The 6,109-nt window shown below is 38.4% G+C and overlaps 1 long non-coding RNA gene across 2 annotated transcripts; it reads right to left on the bottom strand.

The window, feature by feature from the left end:
- LOC110394868 lies at positions 645-5,655 on the bottom strand. 2 transcript variants are annotated; one of them, XR_002435985.1, is made up of 4 exons: positions 5,573-5,655; positions 3,240-3,360; positions 2,231-2,542; positions 645-1,248 (listed from the first exon to the last, which is right to left on the bottom strand). It is a non-coding gene; the product is annotated as an uncharacterized LOC110394868 (long non-coding RNA). The 2 variants fall into 2 exon arrangements; XR_002435986.1 differs by lacking the exon at positions 3,240-3,360 and having other exon boundaries at positions 5,573-5,642.

Genomic DNA, 6,109 nt, shown 5'->3' with positions numbered 1-6,109 from the left:
GCTGACTCTGTACTGCGTAATCCCTAACCTGCTGACTGCTGAGAGGGTTTAGCCAGTGAAAGACCACTCTTTTTGTGCCTCTATGCTTCCCTAAGCATCTGTTCTCATCCACTGCTGCAGACAGAATATTGGGCTGGAAAGACCCACAGCCTGACCTCTGTCTTACAATTCTAATCACTGTTTAAATTCATAGTATAGTCTTCATTCCAGAACTCACAACTAATGTCTGCTGGTCCATGCTGAGGAGAGAAGGCACAGCAAGCAGCCCTTTGCTCCAACAAACCCTTCCTCCATCTTCCCCTGCACACATACCACTGACTCTCTTCCTTCAGTAACAGAGCTCATCAGAGCCCAGGAAACTTCCTTCAGACCCACAGATGACACCATGGTTGGGGTAGGGAAGAAATTAAGTTCCAGACATTGAGACATTCTTTGGGTTTGGGGGAGCCAGATCGACCCAACTGAATTAATATGGTGCTGCTCAAACGCGGAGCAACTTTCATTCTCAAAAGTCTGTTACATCAGACTCCTAACAAATGTTTTCTGCAGCCCTAATTCAGGCATCTGATTGTTTATGATCTCTGCCTATGAATGCAGCTTTCAGCACACTGGGAATTCTCTTTTACTGTAGTCATTAGCATCCAAGTGTTAGCCTTGTAAACAAGGGTACGTTGTTTATTCACACCAAAAGAAATGTTAGAGGGGAAGCCCCATAATACTCAGTTTCCTAAGAAACTCATATTTGAAATTGCCTGTGAGCATTAGTATTAGCCAAACAACTATTTAAAACCCAAATAAACGGCTCAGTTCGTAAATCCTGGAATAAATATCGGCACTTCACACATTTACCACCCTGCATCATGCACTTCATTGATCCACATGAAACAACACTGATCCTTGGCTTCTATAGGGATATGCAGGGAAACATTACCACCTTTGAGATAACTGTAATGCCAGTGATGCATCATCATTTGTGGAAAATGAAAAATAATGTACAAAAATCCTTATGTTTCACCATGTTGGAATGAAATAAGATGTTCTGCTTTGCCAGTATTGCAGCTGCCTCAACAGAAAACTCAACAACATGTGCATCAGTGAACTCTGATCCTGCTGGATACTGCGGTTATAACACTGCACAGCACTGGTTTTCATTACAGAGTGATTCCAAAGCTCTGATGATAGACGGGGAGCACAGTGGCAACAGACATGAAGAAACTTTCTTCTCCATCTGTCTTGCTAACTTGGGACCTGTAAAGTACATGGAATAGTGAAAATTCCAGAAAAGCAAGGACACGTACAACCAAAATATCGTATTTCTCATTTAGCATGATCACAATACAAAAAAAAAAAAAAAAAGCAGTAATTATTGCATGCTCAAATGCTAGTCCATCTTTATTCCTTTATGTTGTTGCAATTAAACTGTAGATTACTGTTTAATTTCCTTAAGTGGGACAGTATTTCATAGAAAATGTATGTTCTTCTAATTCCCTGACCTCCTCTTTGAGATGTCTGTGTTAATAAAACAGTATTAAATTAACCCTGCTGTAGTAATTACTCAACCTTAGTCCTAAGCTGGAAATGGCAATAAGGGAAGATCTTTTTCCCCAGATAGATGATAACACCTACTTTTAATGTCTGCATTGCTGATTGCATTTAGGTTTTGGTAGGCTACATTTTGATCAAGAATGGGAAAGACAGAGAATGCAAGGGGAGAACAGCATGTCCTGATCAAACAGGAGACACATTCAAATGTCTTTATTCTGCCCACAGAAAGTTCTGCCAATGAAAATATATAAAAGCAAAATTTAATCACGCTGATATAATCTAATATAATACAGGTACCAAGTCCAGCTGTATAATTTGAGGAAGTGGCTTTCTCTTATTAAGTAGTCAGCTGCGTGGAAAAAGTCTGACGTTGTCAGAAAAACTCTTTGACATGAAATATGGGAAAGATGCTCATCTTTCTGAAATACAATCAAGTAACAATAACTAAACACAGGCAAATATTCCATAATGGCGAGACAGCATCAATGGAACCCAGTGCTTCGACAGAACAATGATACTCTTCTGACAATTTGAGTTTCTTTGTTTCCCTGTGAATTTCTAATGCTCAGCTAAATCAAATAAGACACCACTATAGAAGCCTTAAAATTCTATTCTTCGTTAATCTGTATTAGGGCACAGATGTGCCAGACTTTTAACTCTGCATGAACAAGGAATAAAGATATACCTTGTGCAGTACTGCTCCATCACATAGCTGGAAACAGCAAGTTCTGCTGCACCACCCGGGCCAAATAATAATAATAAAAATTCACGCTTCTAATCCTTCAACAGTTACAAATTTCAGGATGTAAAAATAACACACTTGAGATGCATTAAATGCTCATTAAAATTAATGAGAATGATGTGATTCTTGCAAAAAGTACAGCATTGTCTTGTGAAGGAGCTGTTTAGTCTCACAAGTGAGCTGAGAGTGTTAAGAAGTCTGGTGGTACCAGATAAAACACATGACAAAGCCGTATAGAAGAATCCATGTGGCCACCTGGAAGAGAAAAATCACATTTCTGTCAGCTCTGCTTTATCAGAGATTTTTTTACTGTTTCCACATATATTGAGAGCAGTTTTCACAAAACCAGGGTTTGGTGTTTTTTTTTTTAATCCTTTTCTCTTTCAAATAGGACCATCTTTCATTTATGTTTCATAGCCTGGTTTTACCTCTTTGCCCTTGAAAAAGTGTATTTGTTACCTGGCAAACAATGACAAGAAGTGAAAAAAACCAGCATGCTACAGTTCTCATGTTTGGATGCAGATACTGATAACTAACAATTAGGAATTGTATTTAAAGCCTCCAGATCTAACACCTGGTGAAGACTAACACAGGTAAATGATTTTTTTCAAGGAAAAAAAAATAGATAAAAATGTGTATTTGAGGACTCTCAGTGGTATCTAAAAGCCATGAAGAGGAGTTGATTTAATATCGAAAATGTTGACTATAGTCAGAGTTCTTTGAAACGAAGCCATGGGTACATGTTCTCATTCCTCTGCTGCCTCTCCCAGCACTTGCCTCACCTCTATGGACTGTGGATTGGTGAAGGTAAGGACTGAGCATGTTTCTCACTACAAGCTTGGAGGACTGGCACAAATGGCCACAATTCTAGCAAGGCTCAGGGTACTAACTAACATAAAAAGTAATAATAAATGAACAAAGACTAATTCAATTCAAGCAAATCAGTGCTTACCATGGTGAGGATTTACCATATAGAGTTGTCTTGTAGTAAAATATAAACCATGAGAGTCTGAGTGTTTCCTATAGATCCTGAGTGGCAATAAAGCAATACTGAAACAGAATCAACTGCTAAGCTGTGAGAGAGTAAGATCATTAACAATTATTATACAAAGTGTAAATGAACAATAATTAGTAATAAAAAAGAAGAACAAATATAAAACAACACTAGAAATATAAAATAAATACATTTTCTATTAAAATATTTAAGCATTGGAGCGACACAACCTGTATATTTTACTTAAGGCAGGTCTACATTAATTGCAAAACCTCAGACTAGACTGTAGCCAGATTAATCTTCTCTCTTCTCTGAGTCACTAAAATGTCACTTGAGATTTACATCCTACAGTGATGCCCTGGGACAGCCCTGCCATTTACCTTGTGTCAAGCTACCTGATAGCCAAGCAAGAAAGAATTGTCAAGCATTGGATCCCCAAAAGAAATGCACAACATTGAATTGATCAAGCACAAAGGAACTTCAGTAACAATCATTCAAAACATCAGAAAGACAGAAAAAAAAATGAGAGAAAAAAAAGCAACAGCAAGAAAGGCTTGTTGAAAGTCAAATGGAAACTTACTAGATCCAGCATTTGTCTTGCTAAGACGCTACATTTGATATTACATTTCAAAAGTTGAATAATCATTCATGTTCTGATTACAGTGTGAATAAAAGAAGGAAAAGAAAAATTCAAATATAAATAAAATAATACTTAATTATTAAATTCCTTTTATGAAGAAAGAATGATACACAGTGCTTATTTTCAGTCTTCCCAAGATTTCAGTTCCCATTGTCTTGTGTTCAGTTCTCTTAACCAAAGGCAAGAATTCAGCTATAGGTCAGTACCTACTCTACTAACGCTGCAGTAGAATATACTAGCCAACTTTGTGTAGGGAAACAGGTCACAGAATGCAACCCCAGCCCACTAAATCTGCTTAATGCAGACAGATTCCTTTTCCACTTTGAATCAGTACCAAGATTTTCAGGAGATACGGAATGTTTTGCCTTGAAATAAATGTCCTCATGTCAGTAGTGCTGAGCTCCTATTGTTTCATGAATGTCATGAAATATATGACAGAAATGGCTCTGTAGGATCAGGGCCAAACTACCTATATGGGTATAAAACACAAAATCAAGTTATAAAAAAAATGAAGACAGATGTATACAAGTAAAAACCATGGAAAAAAGGGATAAAAATCAATTATTTTATCTGATTCCTGTGGTTCTAGCGCAGAAATCACTGTCAGAAAGCAGAAGACAGTGCTTTTTTGCCTTCTCAGCGTTCCTTAAAATATTTTTTTGGTTTCCATTTCTTAAGGTAGTGGTGAGAAAGGATTGTGTTACAATTTGCTTTGATTTTTCTTGATATTTCTTACTTTATAATTCATTTTTAAATTGAGAGTTTACTACAATGGAAGTGAAATCCAGATCTTTTTTTTCTTTTTGATAAAAAAAATATTCACTATAAAATATGTTATTAGCACACAGCAATAAAGATTGCTCTTTATTTTTTTTTTTCCAAAAGACCGTATACTCCTGAGTGCAACATTTGTAGCGTCACAGGGATTTAAGCATCACCACCATTAGTTGCCCCAATGCCTAGAAATTTTGGCCACAGCTCTTGAAGGGGGATTGACTAAAGTCAGCAGTCAGAGCAGAAGATCACCTAATCTAGCAATACCTCGTCTGCTCACCAATCTCCCACAATGGCTTTGCATGCACTTTTCCTTGAATTATCTGAATTGCTGACTTAACTATATGGCAAAACAGATGCTCTTGAAGAAGTGGGTGCTGATACTTAGCTGTGTTAACACAGCACATGCAGGGGGTGACATTATTCTTAAAAGGCTATAAAGGATCCAGCCACTTACAGAAATTAAGTGACGTAGCCTGGCTCCTGTTCAAGCACTGAATACGAGGAGCCTATGGCCTTGCGTTTTATCTCTGTCCTGTTTAAGCAGTGGAGAAACTCAGCAATGTTGGACTCAGTTCAGTAAAGTAATTAACATTTGCCTTTTTGGTGCCAATAGAAAAGTAATACCACAAACCCACCTCCGGTTCCAAAATCTTATTAGGGCCACAAATAAAATGAAAGGCAATTATCCTATCCTAAGTGTTCCTATGGCATGCAGACTTCATTTCTGACATCACTGATTCTTTAATGTGCAGCGCTTTCTTGTTGATAAAAAATGCCTCCTTTGTGAGTCTCTCTGTGAACACGTTAGCACTATTGTGTAAATTCACACTGCAAATTCTCTCTCAATCACTGACTGAGAATGTGCATCCCTTACCAGGTGGTCTATAGGAGGTAACTTCCCCTCAGTGGAAGAGGCAGTTCAGCTCCCGAACAGGCCACAGCCGCACAGGATGTGACCTTCAGGGAGCCTGTGCATCACCTCACAACAACATGCTTTCTGACCATGATGTAATAGAGGGAATGTGCCTCTGCAGCATCTCCTGGTTGTACCATTAAAAAGACAAACTGCAATAGCCACTGGGGGTATGTATGCCTCTTCCTGTTTTCTCTGAATTGCTCTCCATAGGAGTTAGGCCACAAAATCTGCATGACAGGAGCAGATGAACATGAAGGCAAGAAAGGCACAGATTAAGTATATATTAATATGTCCTATTGGTGCTGAGAAACAAGTGACCATTTGACTTGCTGAGCACTGCCTATGGGGAACACCTCTAGTGACCTGCTGCTGCACCAAACCTGGCATTTGCAAAATCAAGAAGTCATTCCACTCCTGTCTTTCCTTCCCAGTCCCTGAGGGGATCAAACGCAAATGAGAACAGGAGAGAGTAATTGCACAGGCTGCATACTTACT

The sequence above is a fragment of the Numida meleagris genome, chromosome 2 (assembly GCF_002078875.1).
Source record: "Numida meleagris isolate 19003 breed g44 Domestic line chromosome 2, NumMel1.0, whole genome shotgun sequence".
NCBI lineage: Eukaryota > Metazoa > Chordata > Aves > Galliformes > Numididae > Numida > Numida meleagris.
The sequence above is the reverse complement of the archived record's forward strand: the minus strand, read 5'-3'. Positions and strand labels throughout refer to the sequence as shown.